Genomic DNA, 19,339 nt, shown 5'->3' with positions numbered 1-19,339 from the left:
ACTGCCTAGAGAGGGTTTGACCAGTGGGCTGGAAAGCAGCTCCATGGACGTCCCACATGTGGAGTGATAGAAGGAAAAAAATCAAATAAATGGTCCATCAGAAGTGACAACACTATTTACCTCAGCGTGGTGACTCTCTGCACGGTAGCCCAGGCACCAGGAGCTTGTGAAGACCATCTGAACAAAGAGCAATGTTTGCATGATGTCCTAACTGCAGCAAGACCCTGCCCCACATCACCCTGCCCCGCACGCACACTCAACGGTCACGGCGCTACTGCAGTACAAGGTGCTATTGGACCTGGCGACAGCTGCACCATGATGGTGGTCCTGGGTTGAGCGACTGCAACATTACTGCCACGCCACTTGCAAAATGGATGGTGCAGTGAAGAGGGTGCTGTTGCTTCATTTTGGAGAGCAGGATCTGTATGATGTGGACACGGGAGATGATATGAACTTTGCTGCTGGTATTGTTGCTTTAAACCAACATTTCAACCCTCAGCTCACCCCAAAATATAAGCAGTTCATGCTGTGACAGGTTTAACAAGCCGAGGAGGAGTCCGTGGATGCATTCTACGCATGCCTCAGGTAGTTGACAAGCTTGTGCGTCAACACTGACCAGTCACAAGACTTCAAGGGTGCAGGTAATACGGTGTTGCAGCTCAGCAGTCCTGCGGTGACTCATCATACGCCAGCCAGGGATCTCCCTGGATGCCATCCTGGTCCAGGTATGATCACATGAACTGGCAACTGGGAGAGCTGATGACATGGAGGTGGCTCTGACGATGGGGGAGATCCCACCTTGGGCAGCTCGCATTGTGGAGGTGGAGGAGCAGGTGGATGCCATCCAGAGACATGTACCTCCAATGCTCCACAACGGCTGGAGGGCAAAATGCTGCAACTGCGACCTTGAGCACCGAACGTCAGATGTCTTTCCTGTATAAAGGAAAGCATGATCTCACTGTGGGTAAATAAACTATTTTGCCAAAGTGTGCAAAAGCAAAGGGAAGAGGCAAGGGGCCTCATTTATGAGGCCGGGCGTCACTTTTACGCTGCTGGTGCGTCACTTTTTGTGACGCACCAGTGGCGTAAAAAATGTGCCTTGTTGCGCCATATTTACAAAGTGACGCATCTAGATAGATGCGTCACTTTGTAAACCCCTGCGCCACATTATACCTGCGCCAGGTATTATGTATGCAAGGGGGGCGTATTGACGCAAGGAAGGGTCGTAGAAGTGAAGCAGTGAAATCTATGAGATTTCACTGCGTCACTTTTAGGACGTCGTTGCGTCAAAATCTTGCGCCTGCCTCACAGCAGGCGTAAGACTGATGCAGGCCCTTTCACATGGGGCTTGCCCCATGTGAAAGGACGCATTGCTGGAGTTGCGTCACTTTTGTGACACACTTCAGCAATGCGTCACTTTTGCGCTTACAGATACGTCAGAAATACTGACGTATCTGTAACTCCTTGAGACATGATGCGTCATACTGTAAATATGACGCATCAGGAATGTCTCAAGGAGTGCGCACTGAGAAGTGACGCATCGCTGCTTTCACGCAGCGATGCGTAATTTCTCATAAATGAGGCCCCTAGAATGGGGGTACAAAAGCAAGGTGAGGGCAGCCCTGCGATAGCTGTCTATCGCTGAAGAGGAACTCCATAGACCTGCCTCAAGGGACATGCTGATTCTCTGACTGAGCTCGATGATGACAATGAAGTGTTCACTATCTTCTTTGTGGGCACAGAAGGCACCCAGAAATGCCCGCCATCCATGTTCAACATGGAGATCGGAGGCACATTTGTGAAGGCCCCACCAGACACAGGAGCCTCGGTCAATATTATGGGCACCACCCAACTTGACAGAATAATGTCACAAGCTGGATCCCACCAGAGCAGGGATATACACCTATGGAGGCACAGAATCACTGCCTCTGGTAGGAGTCATGGTAGTGGTGAGCAAATGAAGGTTGACACGGGCCCTCTTCCATATCATGAAAGGTGACACTGTCTCTCTCCTGGGTTGCCACATGATGGAGGACCCGGGGCTTGTCTTGGAAGCAAGGCAAATCCATAAGTCGCACACTTCCGGATCATGCAGGAGTTTCCGCAGCTCTTCAAGGTCTAGGGCAGCTAAAAAAAACACCAAGGTGCAGCTGCACATTGATGACACTGTGAGGCCCATGGCACTCTGCTACTGGAGGGTGCCTTTCCATCTGCAACCCAAGGTAGCGAAGGAGTAGCAGAGTCTGGATCAGCAAGATGTGATTGAAAAGGTCATTGGCCCCACACCCGGGTTCTCACCCCTAGTTATTGTCCCAAAGCCCAGGCAACCTGGGACTTTCCGACTCTGTGTAGATATGTGACTTCCAAATAAGGCCATTAAATGCAAACAACATATCACCCCTACTACGAATGACATTGTAGCGGACCTGAATGTGACACAATGGTTTTATAAACTCAACCTCATTGTGACTACCACCAGCTGGAGCTGAAACCAGCTAGTTGCTACATAATTACATTTTCAACTGACATGGGACTCCGCAGGTACCAGAGGCTAATCTTTGGCATTTCATTGGCAGTGGAGTTGTTTCAAAACACCATCCGTGAAATTCTCTCTGGCCTGGTAGGTCTGCTAAATAACAGTGATAACATCCTGATCTTCTCTGACACTCTCGAGGAACATTACATGAGGCTTATAGCTATGCTAAAGAGTTTGGCGGACTGTGGGTTGACACTACACAAACAGAAATGCTCATTCTACAAGGATTCAATAGAATTCTTTCGGTACGCATTCTCAAGAGAAGAACTATGGGTGGACCAGGAGTTTGCCCAATCCACCAGCGAGCCCACCATCATCCCTCACTCACAAGACCTCTGCGACAAACTCAGCACCCTTTTCCACCACAATATCAAGAGCATCTATAACAACTTCGACGAAGACAACCAACCCACTGAACCCTCACCAACCACCCCAGACACCCTGAAGCCAGCGATCAACAACTGGTCAGCCCTCACCACCGAAGACACACTGAAGACGATGAAGTTAATCCTCTCCAGGGCCCCCAAGGACCCCTGCTCCCACCACATTTTCAACAGAGCCGCTGACACCATCGCACCCATGCTCTGCCACACCATCAACCGCTCCCTGGCAACCGCCTCATTCCCTGATGACTGGAAACACGCTGAGATCAACCCCCTCCTGAAGACACCCTAGGCGGACCCCACCAGCCTCAAAAACTACAGTCCCATTTCCCTGCTCCCATTCCCAGTGAAAGTCATTAAGAAAGCCATCAACAGCCAACTTGCCACATTCATCGAAGAGGACAACATCCTCAACTCCTCCCAATCCAGCTTCAGAAAAAATCACCGTACCGAAACCTCCTTCCTCGCCGTAACAGATGACATCCATACCTTACTGGACAAATGAAACACAGCAGCCCTCATCCTCCTCGACTGCTCAGTGGCGTTTGACACAGTCTCTCACTGCACCTTAATACGCAGACTCCACGATGCAGGGATCCAAGAAAAGGCCCTCAACTGGATCCGCTCCTTCCTCTCCTGCAGAACGCAGCGGGTCATACTCCCCCTTTTCCTCTCGGACCCTACACCTACCACCTGCAGAGTCCCCCAGGGGTCCTCCCTAGGCCCTATGCTCTTCAACGTCTACATGGCTCCGCTCGCCCCCATCGTCAGAACGAACGGACTCTATATTGTGTCATACGCAGACGACACCCAACTCATCCTCTCCCTATCTAACAAATCCAACATCTCCAGACAAAACTTTCGAGAAGGCATGGAAGCCAGCGCCAAATGGATGAAAAACAGCTGCCTACAACTAAATACCAACAAAACGGAAATACTCATCATGGGCCCAAACCCTGATGCCTAGAACGATACCTGTGCCCCCCCCTCGGAAGCCCGCCCATCCCAACGGACACGCACGCAACCTGGGTATCATTCTGGACTCAGAGCTCATTCTCCTGCTTCCACACCCTCCACCTCCTATGTAAGACCTTTAAATGAATCTCCCACGAACACAGAAAGACCATCACTCATGCCCTGGTCACCAGCAGGCTCGACCTCGGCAACGCACTCTATGCCAGAATAAACAAAAACCTCACCCACAAGCTACAGAACATCCAAAACGCCGCCGCAAGACTGGTCCTCAACCTGCCAAGACACTGCCACATTTCCCAGTACCTGTACACACTTCATTGGCTCTCCATCAAAGCTAGAGTCACCTTCAATATGCTAACCCACACTCACAAGGCCCTCCATGACACCGGACCAGCATACCTGAACAGCCGACTCGAATGCCACGCACCTCAAAGGACCCTACGATCAGCCCAAAACTCCTATGCCGTGGTCCCTCGCACCAGAAAGACCAGATCGGGAGGCCTCTCCATCTCCTTCCGCACAGCCAGAGCCTGGAACTACCTTCCGCTCCACCCCAGACAGATAACATCGCTCCCCATCTTCGCAAGAAACCTCAAAACCTGGCTCTTTGACAGCCCCCCTCCTTGATGGACTGGAACCTGCGACCCCCCCCCCCCCACCCCGAGCAGCTTGAGACCCTTACGGGTGAGTAGTCACGCTTAACAAACACCTGATTGATTGATTGACCAGAGAAAGGTGGAGACAATACAGAATGCATCAATCCCTCCGGATGTCACAGAGGTGAGGAGCTTCTTCGGGATATCAACCTATTGTGGACATTCCATTCTCAACCTGCCCACTCTGTCTGAACCCCTGAGAGCCTTGACGAAAGCTGACTCATCATGAGAGTGGAATGCAGGTACTAACATGGTGTTTAACCAAGTGAAGCATACACTTCTGGCAGACGCCACCATGACCTATTGCAACCCGAGGCGCAAGATGGAGCTTGCGGTGGATGCTAGCCCCATAGGACTGAGGACAGTTCTCTTGCAGGAGAAGATCAAAGGGTCGTGGGTGCCGATCGCTTATGCCAGTAGAACGTTGTTAGATACTGAGGTGCGATGCACTCAGAATGTGAGAGGCACTGACAATCAGATGGGCTTGCCACCATTTCCATCTTTGTGCAGACAGCAATTCAGGTTCATAACGCAAGCCAATCGTCCTGCTCTTCACGGGAACGTCTGTCTCGACATGCCCTTCCCACATCGAGCGTATATCGCCCTGAAGTGAACAATCCAGCAGATTATCTGTTTTATCATCCACAAGCGCAGCCCAGCAACAGCGAGGGAGATCAAGATAAAGGGGCCAAAGAGTTTGTTCGCATGGTCATGCATGAAGTGTGCTCCAGGCATTGTTGGTCGAGGAGGTTACAGAACCACCCGCCTCTAGGCTCTACCATCAAGTGTCCCGTTACAGTGGCAGTTCGATTCCTTGCAGTTTTCTGTCCTCCGAGAAGGATAGGTTGGGATAGTGTTATCACTGTTGCTTATAGCGCTGTGAAGCTGCGCTTCTGTCAGTGGGTGCTGAGTTGCTGTTGTGGCAAGCTTGCATCAGAAAAGAGTTCCGCTCCTGAGTTTTACGCTGCGCTTGCAAACGTCTTTTAGGATTTGACGAACAGCACAGAACCACCTTGTTTTATGGACGAAAGAGAGGGGGGCTCAACCAGAGAAGGCTAGCAGGAACTTATATGTGGCTAGTATCTCCGCAGCAGCATACAAGATTGCGTTTGGACATTGTGAAGACATGGACTAGGACATAAAGCTTTAATGGGGACTGGGATCCGTAATGAAACTTCGTAAAGGGGGCGGGGGGGGTATTGGTTCTCACTAAGTGGTCGTATATATATGCATGGAATCTAACTGCCCCAATCAACATAATGCTCATGAATATTTGATGTGTCTTCTTGCATAATTTTTTGATTGTCCATGCCGTTTTTGAAATGTTTGTCTCAAAAGTCAATAAAGATATATAAATAAAAATTAATTGTATCTCCCCAGCAGCACGGCATAAACAGTGAGGTGTCGGATTCTGCAACATTTTTTATCTTGGTTCTTGAAAAAGATCGTTTTCAGTTTGGCCTGAGCTTCAAGAGATCCTCCCTAGGGGTTATAAATATTCACTTTTAAAATATGTGCCACTTTGAGGCAGAAATTGGTGGAAGTGGCAATGAAGATTGGGGTCAATCTGAGACAACAGCCCGTGGCAGTATTAGCCTCTAGTCTTGCTATAAAACAGAACATATGATGCGTGCTTCTTGTTTCAAACATTATTCTTCTCACATTTTCTAAAACATATCATGAGTACACCAACAAGAAGCTCTATCTAAGGAGCTGTGTATCTTTAAAAAAATAATAATAATCAGAATACCACAGTTGGCACTGCTTCAAACTGGAACTTTGTCGCTGGTTGCTCAAAGACGGTTCTGTGCCGTCCTGAAAGTTATAGAGGTGCAGGATCTATGAGGCAGTGGCCAAGGCGCTGGCAATTAAGAAAAAGTTTAAAGCTAAGCATTTGGACAAAGCTGGAGAGTCTGACTCGGACTCGGATTCGTCTTCCTCTATGACTAAGGCTGCATGTGGAAAGTATGTTTCCCGTGCAGAATTGTTTCTTATATTGGACCACATAAGGGCGAATCTTAGTTTAGAGCCAGCTGCAGTTTCTGAGCAGGGGGAATTGTTTTGCCCGTATTCCTATCCTGCTGGGGTAGCTTTGCCTCTTCCCCGTCTGTTTAAGGAGTCTATTTTTCGTGGATGCAAGGATCCTGACCCTTTCCAGATCCCTACATTCATAATGAAGGCTTATGTCCTGGAACTGGGTAGGAATAGGCACCTTCGGTGAAGGTGGATACTATCCTGGCTCCGCTGATTGGGCGTTCTTCCTTGAGTGTGGAGGACTGCTCCCAGTCTGATCAAGTGGACAGGAAGATTGATGGGAGCTTAAGGAAATCGTTTTCAGCTGCTAATCTGGCCTTGAGAGCAGCGTCTTATGCAGCCCTGACTTCCCAGTCTTTGGTTAAGGATTCTGAAATTTTGTCTGATGCAGTGCAAGAGGGCACTGACATTTCTGATCACTTGGTGAGCATGGAGCTTGAGGCTAAGCTGTTGTCGGATATTTCGGCAGGTGTGATTAAAGCAGCATCTGTGGCATCCAGTGCTACGGTTTTGGCTCAGAGGCATTTGTAGTTGCGGGATTGGAAAGCTGATTTTGCTGATGAGAGTGCTTTCTTAAAGTTGGCCGTTGATGGGTGCAAGCTGTTCGATGACGTACTTGATGATATTATTAAGAAAGCCTCTAAGGATAAGAAGCGTACATGGTCCTTTAAATCCTCAGCTTCTAAATCTTTTGGGTCCTGGAGTAGGTCTGCTTAGGACAGTCAGAAGGAGTCAAAATTCTATGTGGCGAGGAAGAGGAAATATCAACCAAGGAAGGGGAAATGTCAGGCCTTTCCTGCCAAGGCTGGATCTTCTAAGCAGCGGTCCTGACTATCCGTGGGTGTTCGTATTATGCATTTTTCCCAGGTCTGGGCAAATTCTATTTCAGATCTCTGGGTAGTGAACATTGTGCAGAATGGTTATTGTATAGAGTTCAGTTCTTGGCCACCAGACTCAGGGTGCATCCATACACACGTCCGTCGAAGGCCGGAAAAGAGGAAGGCACTGCTCAACGGTGTAGCAGCTTTACTTTCCAGAGGGGCGATTATTCCAGGTCCTCCTCGGGAGCAGGGACTAGGAGTATATTATGCCCTGTTTCTGAAACCTTCAGGATATTATCGACCAGTGCTGAACTTGAAGACACTCAATGGGTGGGTCAAGACCATTCATTTCAGTATGCTGTCCCTTCAACAACTAATACTTCTGGTTGACCCAGGGGATTTCATCGCAACCATAGACTTGCAGGATGCGTACCTACATGTTCCAGTACACAAGGACTAACAGAGGTTCTTTCGCTTTGCTGTAGGGGGCCAGCACTTCCAGTTCCGGGTGATTCCCTATGGACTAAATTCGGCTCCTCTGTTGTTGACCAAGGTTCTCGCTCCCTTGGTAGGCGTTCTTCATGTCCGGGGCATAGCAGCTCAGCCTTATCTGGACGATTGGATTGTGGTTACACCTTGCTTTCAGCAAGCGGAAACTCATGTTCAGATGGTTCTGCAGTTGTTTCAGGATCATGGGTTTCTGATCAATTGGATGAAGTCCAAGCTGGTTTCGGCCCTAGATCAGATATTCATTTCTGGACTTCGGAGGGGAAAGTGCTGTTGCCCAGCCCCCGGGTGTTGACCCTTCAGTCCCATATCTTGGAGCTCATGTCAATGTCTCATCCTCCTCTATCTCTCTGGATGAGGGTTCAAGGGGATTTGGCTGCTTCTCTGTTTGTGGTTCCTTGGGCAAGGTGGCATTTAAAAATCCTGATGCATTTTCTCTTAGCTCATTGGAATCCGCAGTCTCAGGATTTGACTCAGGTGGTGCCATTGCCCCAAAACATTTGTCAAAAACTGGGATGGTGGCTGCAGCTGAGGAACTAGGAGAAAGCGGTTTCTCTGAGTCAGGTAGATCCTGTAGTCATAACTACAGATGCCAGCGAGACAGGTTGAGGAGCTTGGATGGGGTCCCAATAAGTCCTGGGGTTCTGGTCTCTAGTCCAGGTTTGTCGCTCTCCCAATTGGAGGGAGCTTCAGGAGGTGTGGCCGGCTCTTCTGCATTTTCTTGTATGGGGTAGGTCAGTGTTGGTACGTACATACAACATGACCGCCAACGCCTATCTCAATCGACGGGGGGGACAAGAGCCTTGTCTTTATCAGTGATCTTGTATCTGTACATTCTGGGGTGTCTCAATGTGCAAGCAGATCTGTTGAGCACGTTGATTCTGTCATCCCAGGATTATTGTCTGGCTCCTCAGGTCTTTAACCAGATTTGCATTCGGTGGGAAGACCCTTTTCTGGATCTTTTTTGCTTCAGCTCAGAATTCTCTTCTTCCGTGGTTCTGTTCAAAGGGCAGGGAGTTGGGGGCTTAGGCCGTAGAGGCGATCTCCTGTCCATGGCCAAGGAGGTTGCTGTATGCTTTACCCCTGTTCCCTCTCGTACAGTGTTTTCTTCTTCAGGTTCAGTGGGAGAGGGCTTGGGTGATCCTGGTTGCTTTGCTATGGGTCCACTCCTCTTGGTTTCCTCTGCTAGTTGAGATGAGGGTGTGCCAGGACTGGGTGTTCCCGCTAGTCCCTTGTCCTCTCAGGTTCCCGGTTCTTCCCTTTGAATCCCTGGGCAGGCTCCGGTCGGTGGCCTGGCACTTGAACGGGAAGATTTAAGGGCACATGGAGTGCCGGATTCTGTGGTGCTCTCTATTCAGGCCTGTAGGAGACTGTCTACCTGGACTTCCTATGCTTGTCTTTCGGCTACGTTTGGAAAGTGGTGTGAAGGGTGTGATTGTGGGCCTTTACATGCTCCTCTTGCTCTGGTTCTAGAGTTCCTGTAGGATGGATTTGCTCTAGGTTTAAGTGTTTCCACTTTAAAGTTTCAATGGGCTGCCATTCGTGCTTTCCGGGGTCCCTGGAATAATCTGAATGACTCTTTGGGGTTGGTGGTTAAACTCTTCAAGGGGTTTGGGAAATTACGGGTTCCTCCTGTACAAATTTGTCCTTCCTGGGATTTTCTGATTGTGCTGCAGGCATTGAAGTATCCTCCCTTTGAGCCCCTGGAGTCGGTGATTCTCCAGATTTGACTCTCAAGGTTTTTTTCTTGGTGGCGATTACCTCGGCTAGATGCCTAGGTGAGTTGGTTCTTTGTCCTGCAGGGCTCCTTTTCTTAGAATTTTTGAGGATCGGTTGGTTCTGCGGTCGGGGCCTAGGCTTGTGCCTAAGGTCAATCCCGCTTTTCATTTGCAGCAGAAGGTCATCCTCCTAGCGTTCTTTCGTGATCCTCAATCTCCGGAGGAGATTGAGTGGCATGTTCTAGATGTTGGGCATGCTGTTCTGATTCGTTTATCTAGAGTTCCGGATTTCCGGCTGGTGTCCTCTCTGTTGGTTCATTTTGGTCTGGCTAAATAGGGTTTGAAGCCTTCTTTACAAACTTTGTCCAGGTGGATCTAGTCTTTGGTGACTTTAACCTACAAACAGGTTGGCATCCTTGGCTGAGATTCAGGGTGCTTCTTTATCTGAGATTTGCAGGGCAGCCACTTGGGCCACACCTAACACCTTTATTTCTCACTATCGGCTGGTTCAGGGTCCGGAGGTGGGGGAGGTTTTTGGCTCGGAGGTTTTGTCCTGTGATTATAGCTGGGCTATCTTTGCTTGTTTATTTGACAATACAATGTGCCTTTTTTGGCTCTAGCTGTGCAGAAACTGGTGCAGTTGTCCTGGTGTTTGTTTGGCTTGGTATGTCTCACTGTGTAATGGAAATGAGCGAGAGGGACGAGGATGTAATGCTTCTATTACTTACTGGTAATTGCATTACTCTGAGTCCTACTCTTGCTCATTTCCATTACAGTCCTCCCTCCCTCCCGGTTGTCAGGCCAACTGTGTCTATGGTGGCTTAGGACGAACAGGAGATTTGAGGGGGGTGTGCACATTTTATATGGGTAGGGGTTTTGTCTGCGAGGCACAGGAGCCTCACTGTGTAATGGAAATGAGCGAGAGAAGGACTCAGAGTAATGCAATTACCGATAAATAATAGAAGCATTGTCATTTACAACGCCAATAGCTCTAACTCTATTGCATTGCAAATGCTTGTTATATCCTAGCTCACTGGTGAGTACATGTATGTATCTGTTGTTTTCATGTGCAGCACCCTAATACTTCTTCAGACAGGAGCGCTGCATGAAACAGATAAATAAATAAAACATTTACCTATTGAACACAAATGTCTGAGGCAACCAGTCTGGACAGGTTTGAGGCTCTAGACAATATGCTCTACAAATGCAGATAACAAAGGCTCTGTATTTCCCATACATAGGAGGTACTGAAGGACACATCTAAAAGCACATTTTACTTAATACCTTGAAGGGAGCAGTTGGTTAATGGCAATAATAATAGAAGTCATCCGGGTGGCGTTTATTTGCAAGATCGGAAAGAAAGTAATTGAAGGAAATTACAATAGCCTTCTTTAGTGTGTTTTTTTAGAGCTTAAGAGATAAAGCAGATGTCAAAGCAATGACAGGAAAGAAGAAATTATAGCATAGTTGGTTGTTTGAAAAAGGCAAGCAGGCTTGTCAGGCTCTCATCAAAAGGACTTTTCTCAGCTGATGAGCTCTGTGTCTCCACGGAGTTGCATTGCTAGTCATCTGGGGATGACAGAGTGCGGTTCAGTACAAACATTTACGGTTAAAAGGAGTCTACACATGTCTCACTAATAATGCACTGGATCACACATTTTGGCCTTCACTGCCAGCAACCTGAGAGGCCTGCAGGGTTTTAATAAATCTTGCAGGGGTGGTTACCAGTGCGCAGTCAGTGGAAACGAAGGCCCGCTTTGAAGTGAAGATAATATGACAGTAGCAATGCAATTGTTGTGTGTGTTCAGCGCCACCATGGCAATAGTCCTAATGACATAAAAAAATGTCAGCTTGGAGTCAATCAGCAGTGGTAAAATAACCTCCTTTGAGAAACGTTGTTATTTATTTATGCATGGCATATATTTACTTATTTTGCAATCGATACGCATTTCAACAAACAACAGTACCAGTGTACACAAAGTTTAGGTGGTAACAATGTGTGCGTTTATTTTGTGTTAGATCCATGATGGTCGTTGAGTAGGGGCGAAATCCTGACAAGACAAAAATTAGCAATACCCTGTCTAGACCACTTGGTATATAAACATACCAACATTTGACATTAAAAGGTACATGGTGCACAACGCTAAGGATGCCTGGCCTCCACCTTGGGGGTGCCCAGGAGTGGTCGCCTCACAGGGAAAGCCAGGATGGGTTCCACAGCGGTATTCGTACAAGCGCCTTGAGACCCTTGTGGGTGAGTAGTGCACTATACAAGTATCAATTTACATTTTACATTTACAAGTGACTGCTAGTATGGGTTAGAAATAGTTAATGGTGGCTACTTCCACGCACAAGTGTGTGAGTCTTGAAGGCGGGAAACGAGGGGGCGGAGTCGATTCCAGTATGATGGACTGATCAGTCAGAATGAGTGGCACATGAAGCAGTAGAAGAAGATTCTGGGCCGACAAGAAGAGTTAGGGTATGCGAGGGAAAGTTACGAGAAGGCAATGCATTGTTAGCATTAGAGATAGGTCCATGGGGGTAGATCATTAATAGCTTTAATATGTATATTTATTTATTTATTTTGAAGGTCTTATATAGCGCGAACAAGATCCTTGCGTATATCAGAGCGCTTTACATTCAATCAGGCTGGGTATACAAACGAATAACTGAAGGCACATCAAGAATACAAAACACATAATGCAAAGTGAGGCATTAGGGTACAGGAACAACATAAAATCGTTGAGTTAGGTCACGGTCAGCGTGCATATCTAGAAAGTCTGAAAGGCCCCTTATCGATGTAGGTCTTAATGGTAAGGGGGTGCTTGGTCCCAGCAATATCTTGGACTATGGGTAGGGGAGTTTTGCCATGAAGAACGCTTTCACTTCCTTTTAGAATGAAACGGTAGAGGCATTTAGTCTGGTTTCTGTGGCAAGTGAGTTCCAAATCCTGGGCACCATCCCAGAGAAGGTTTGGTTATATGTTTTCTTCCGGTTGAATCTTTGGGGTTTCAGTAGCAGGTTTTCAGAGTTTCTTGAGGCTCTTGTCCCACCCAAGATCTTCAACTTCTGTGCGAGGTAGCTGGGTGCTTTGAGGTGTAAGGCCTTATGAGTCATGCATGCTATTTGTAGGTCTGTGACTGCTAATGGGTTGCAGGTACGATCAAAAAATTAATTACAACTAGGATACTTGTAATTTGAAAGTCTAGATATAATCTTCCCTCAAGAGTCAGAAATCTATATCTGGCAGATAAATCAAGTAGTTTATTTGTTCCACCAAATTCTGCAATGGTAAGGGACCACAGCAGCTTTTCGGACCAAGGTTGTTTGATAATGGGTCAATATGGGAGTTGAGCCATTGCTCAGGATGATCTGAAATCCTTCCATAGATTTTACATCAAACTGAGACATTTTCTATACCTTGGTATTTTAGTGAGTACTTGAATATAATTTTGAATGAAACTCTAAATTGCTCCTTTTCTACTCCATACAATAGACCTAATACTCCAAGAGATCACATAAGAACTTAGCTTTGCAGACGTGGGAGGCAAGAAAGAAGACAACAAAAGGGATCTTTTCATTTGATAGAACAAAACAGCGCACCAAACTTTCCACTTTGTGTAATATTCCATAATATTTCTGACATTTCCAGTAATTATGTGAAATGTTGCACACCCCTAGTTAGATGCCACCAAAGCTTTGCATCGAATGGGTTTCTTTGTACTACATGAATGCCCAAATTGCGACGGCGGGTGGACCGCCACCAGCAGGCCATCGGTGGGGGTCCATCCGACATCCAGGGCATAGGTACCACCGCTTATTTTGATGCAGCCAGTCGGACCGCAGAGGTCAGTGTGGTAGGATGGGGCGGCAATCAGAAGCTTATCTCTACCATGGAGGAGGTGCCTGTTCAGGCACCGCTGTAGGGATTAGGATGTCCCTTTCAGACTGCCTTTTCATGGTCCATGAAAATTGAATTTCAATGGTTTTTTAAATAATAATTCCTAAATATAACCGGCTTGAAACCTATGGTTTTTTGAGTGAATTTCAATGGTTTTTTAAATGATAATTCCTAACTATAACCTGCTTGAAACCTATGGTTTTTTCAGTGAATATATATACATATATATATATACTAGCAGCCCGCCCAGGCGTTGCCCACGGCAGAAGGGCCTGGGGGCAGCAGGAGAGGCGCAGCAGAGCGGCCGGGAGCAGCAGAGCATACTTACAGTGTTTCCTTGCTCCGGTTTTGTTGGTCCTGACCTCTTCTGCCGACGCTCGTGTCCGCTGTTTCCCCCGACGTCCCGACTTTGAGTAAAAGGCTTCCGAGCACTCATGGCCCCTGCCCGTCCCTCCGCCCGAGCCTCGGTGCGCACCCGCGGCTCCTTCACTTACCTCAGCCGCCGCTCCTCCCCGCGCTGCTGAGTTTACCGCTCCACTGCTTCTCCGCTTCTCGCCGCTCCTCACCGCTTGTCCGTCACTCGCCGCTCCTCCCCGCCTGTCGGCAGCTTCTCCCCACGCTCATGTCCGCCGCTCTTTCTCTTGCTCCTGAACGCCGCTCCTCCCCGCGCTCCCGATGTCATCACGCACGTTGCGGCCAGCGCTACTTGCAAGGGACTACTTTTTTTTATTCCTAAATTTTTTAAAGAACGTATATTTTTTATTTTTATATAGCCTATGTCCTTCTGTTTGCCCTGAGGTTTTCAAAGATGTCTTGGGTGTTTGGATTGGTGGTGTACTTTTCGAGTTTACCTGGCTCAAAGGACACAGTTCTCTCTTTATAATAGTAGTATAGATATATATATATATATATATATATATATATATATATATATATATATATATATATATATATATCACCTCCACTTTGGTTCACGATTCGGGATTCTGCAGCGCTCATGCATGTGCGTTATCCTGCGGCTGAACCCACGGCGCTTAATATTCCATCAACTTCCCCCAACAAGGGGAAAAACGGGTCGCACAACCAGTTGTAGTTTTCAGCAATCTCCTTTTATTTCTTTAATTTCACAGGGCAATAGCGCAATAGATCTACGCGTTTCGGTGTGTCGCCACCTTGCTCACAATCAACGGGTTTGCCCCACCCTTGTGAATTTTAAAGGTCTTTTTTCTTTTTTTCTCCATTTCCTGTCACATGTTTCCAAGGATTCTGGTCCTTGTGGTTCAATGTTGTTTGACTGCAGTAAACAAATTCGTGCACATGATGGTGTCAACCTGACATGTCCTTTTCTATTTTCGACAAAATCCTTTCATTTATTTAGTTCGTAATGGTTCTGCCTTCCAATAGGCTTAGGTATTCATAGTTGTTCTGCCTTCCAAGAGGCTTTGATCATTGTTTTACTTTTAGGTATAAACTTTATCTAATTTTTGTATGCCTACATTGTCCATGTCAATTGTTGTTTTATAAGTGCACATATAATTCCTCCGACTGATTTAGTCCATTCGGATGCAGCGTCCTCAGGTTCAGAATAAATCTCGATTCCACTTGCCTCAGTTTTCTCTCACGGTCACCCCCGCGTTCTCCTTTTGGGATTGTTTGTATGCCATAAAATTTCAGTTTTTGCCAATCTCCTTGATGGAATTGTTCCATATGTTTGGCTATGGCATTGGAGCGGTCCTTGTGAATTGTTGCCCGCATATGTTGCAGGATTCGATTTTTCAATTTCACTGTTGTACTGCCCACATACAACATTGGGCACGGACACTCCACTATATAGACTGTAAATGGAGTTTTGCAGGTGATACACTGTCTGATCTGTCACTTCTTTTTATTTGCCAGTGTTATCTCTTTTATTGGTTTCGCTATTTGGCACATTTTGCATCCGTGGCACTTTACGAATCCCTTAGTTTTTAGCCAATCATCTTGTCTTTTCTTTTGAAAGTGACTATGAATTAAATGGTCCTTCAGATTTCTTGCACGTCTATATGTTATAATTGAAGGACTTCCCACAATTTCCTTCACTGTATTATCCAATTGTAACAATTTCCAATTCTTTCTTAGGATTTTTCCAATTGTTTCACTTTCTTGAGAGAAATCCATGATCAACCGGATTTTTCCCTTTTCTATGTCCTCTTCAGGATTTTTTCTTTTTAGACATTCCTCCCGTGTCTTTTTCCTAGTTCTAGTGAGGCTTTTTCTTACAACTTTTGCTGGATATTTTCTTTTTATAAATCTCTCCATGGTATTTTTGCTGTTTTTATCCCATTGATCTTGTTCACTGCATATCCGACGGACTCTCAAGAATTCTCCGTACAGTATGCTGTTCAATAAAGTTTTTGGGTGGAAACTGGTCGCTTCAAGAGTGGCATTGGTAGAGGTTGATTTTCTATGGAGAGTTGTATGGATTTGCTGGTCCTTAATGTAAATTTCAGCATCCAGGAAGGTGATTCAATATTTGAAAATACTCCTGGAATTCTGCTTCTGTACCATCCCATATTATTAGTAAATCGTCAATGAACCTCTTCCAGCTCACAATTTTGTTGACTGATGATTCATGTGTCGAGTCCTATGCTATTTCTTGCTCCCACCATCCCATTGTGAGACATGCGTGGGAGGGACTAAAGGAAAATCCCATCGCTGTCCCGCTTCGTTGTTTAAAGATTTCTCCTCCAAATGTGAAAATTTTCTCTTCCAGACAAGTTGTGATAATTTCCAGTAGCATCATGTTATGGCTACTGAATTCCAGACTTCTCTCCTTTAAGAAAAAATGGCATGCTTTTTTTCCCATATCATTGTCAATGTTAGTATATAACCCGATTACATCCATTGCAATCAGGTAATAAGATTCTTGCCAAGGTGTATCAAGTAGGATTCGTAACAGATCACTCGTATCCTGAATGTATGAATTCAGATTTGCAACAAATGGTCGTAAAAAATGGTTTATATATTTCGCCATCGTTTCCAATAATGATCCTTTGGCAGATACGATAGGTCTACCCGGGGTTTTTTTATCTTTATGTGTCTTCTGCAAGAAGTACATGGTTGCCATTATTGGGTGTGTCACAGTAAGAAATTTTCTCTCGGTTTCATCAATGAGTCCTTTTGTTGTCCATACACTTAGTTTGTCATCGATTTTGTTTTTTATTTCCACTACTGGATTTTGTTTGAGTTTTTCATAGTATTTATTGTCTCTTAATTGCCGATGAGCTTTTATCATGTATGCACTTCGATCCAAGATTATCACATTTCCGCCCTTGTCGGCAACTTTTATTTCTATCCTGTCATCCTCTGCTAGATTTTTTAATGCCATACGTTCTTCCTTTGTTAAATTGTCCTGATCATAATTCCATTTAAGTTTGTGAAGGTCTTGGATTACAGATTCTTGAAATAGATCCACTTTGTTTCCCGGACTCAACAGAGGGCAAAATTTTGATTTTGTTTTTTTTCCACTTAGGCCAGCCCCACATTGAGTTACAGCTTGTGATAATGATAATTCATCAGTCAGATCTTGGTCAATGTTCATTAGAGTCAGAAAGCCTTCTGCATCTTTTAGTTGTAGATTTTCTTCAATTGTATCCATTTGATTCGATGATTTTTCCTTTAACGTTCTCTCCTTAAAGGCTTTTGCCAATTTGATTTTCCTGATATACAGGTACAGATCAATCCTGACCTGAGCTAAATTCATGTGACTTTTCAGGCAGAAGTTTATACCTCTTTTGAGTAAGGATGTTTCCGTAGTTGTTAATTGTCTGTTTGATAAGTTTACTACTTGTAACTCATCAGATGTTATTTCTGCCTCTGTCGCATGTTCCTCGTTTCCACCCCTGTTCTCTCTGTTCCACCACTTGCTCCTTTTTCCTCTTCTGTTATATTTCTTCCTGGCCATTGCCTTCCCCTTCCTCTTCGATCCAAACTAAAGGGCAAGTTTGAAAAAATAGCGCAAACATGGAGAAACGTGAAGCTAAACGTACAGCACGAGTGAATGAGTTGTTTGACAAAAGTAACCCTCAAGAAAAGACGGGTGCAGCGGCAACATCAGGAAAATCAGATGCCAGAACTAAATTGAAAACTTGGGAAAAACTGAGCCGAAAAGAAATCAAAAAATCGTGGGAGATTATCACTTAAAAAAATACCTGGAGGCAAAGATGGTTCCTAGAGGACTTAGGATCCTACTTATGTCAAATAATCAAGATGCATCTAATGAATTGTTACAAGAATGGGGTGAGTTTATATTACACTCCTCACTTGGATTAATAGAAATCTTAATAAAACACATTGAGGTAGCACTTGAGAAGTTAAAAGAGGAATTGAAGGAAGTGGAGAAAGATCTGGCCACATTAAAATTAACATCAGAACTGACAAAATTTAAAGAAGATTTGGAGGTAGGAATAGACAAACACGAAGAAATTGTGATGGATCGTAAACATTCAAAATTCATTAGAGATACAAATGATTATGCGGAAGGACGCATCTTCTCTTTTGCGAGAAAATGTGATGGTCCTAAAGAACAAATGGCCTGGGCAAGCATGTCGAGCATGTCTAGCTCGGCATCCTCATTGGTATCCAACGAACAGATACAAGGCAATGAAATTGACGTAAACAGAAGAATTCCTTTTTTAGGGGATATGCGCCTCATGTTGCAACAACGATACTGGGAACAGAATCGCCCAACCCCACAATTCCAACCATGGAGAGGAAGAAGAAGGGGAAGGCAATGGCCAGTAAGTAATATAACAGAAGAGGAAAAAGGAGCAAGTGGTGGAACAGAGAGAACAGGGGTGGAAACGAGGAACATGCGACAGAGGCGGAAATAACATCTGATGAGTTACAAGTAGTAAACTTATCAAACAGACAATTAACAAAAACGGAAACATCCTTACTCAAAAGAGGTATAAACTTCTGCCCGAAAAGTCACATGAATTTAGCTCAGGTCAGGATTGATCTGTACCTGTATATCAGGAAAATCAAATTGGCTAAAGCCTTTAAGGAGAGAACGTTAAAGGAAAAATCATCGATTCAAATGGATACAATTGAAGAAAATCTACAACTAAAAGATGCAGAAGGCTTTCTGACTCTAATGAACATTGACCAAGATCCGACGGATGAATTATCATTATCACAAGCTGTAACTCAATGTGGGGCTGGCCTAAGTGGAAAAAAAACAAAATCAAAATTTTACCCTCAGTTGAGTCCGGGAAACAAAGGGGATCTATTTCAAGAATCTGTAATCCAAAACCTTTACAAACTTAAATGGAATTATGATCAGGACAATTTAACAAAGGAAGAACGTATGGCATTAAAAAATCTAGCAGAGGATGACAGGATAGAAATAAAAGTTGCCGACAAGGGCGGAAATGTGATAATCATGGATCGAAGTGCATACATGATAGAAGCTCATCGGCAATTAAGAGACAATAAATACTATGAAAAACTCAAACAAAATCCAGTAGTGGAAATAAAAAACAAAATCGATGACAAACTAAGTGTATGAACAACAAAAGGACTCATTGATGAAACTGAGAGAAAATTTCTTACTGTGACACACCCAATAATGGCAACCATGTACTTCTTGCTGAAGATACATAAAGATAAAAAAAAAACCCGGGGTAGACCTATCGTATCCGCCAAAGGATCATTATCGGAACCGATGGCGGAATATATAGACCATTTTTTAAGACCATTTGTTGCAAATCTGAATTCATACATTCAGGATACGAGTGATCTGTTGCGAATCCTACTTGATACACCTTG

This window comes from Lissotriton vulgaris, chromosome 3_1, assembly GCF_964263255.1.
Source record: "Lissotriton vulgaris chromosome 3_1, aLisVul1.2, whole genome shotgun sequence".
NCBI classification, from domain to species: domain Eukaryota; kingdom Metazoa; phylum Chordata; class Amphibia; order Caudata; family Salamandridae; genus Lissotriton; species Lissotriton vulgaris.
The sequence above is the reverse complement of the archived record's forward strand: the minus strand, read 5'-3'. Positions refer to the sequence as shown.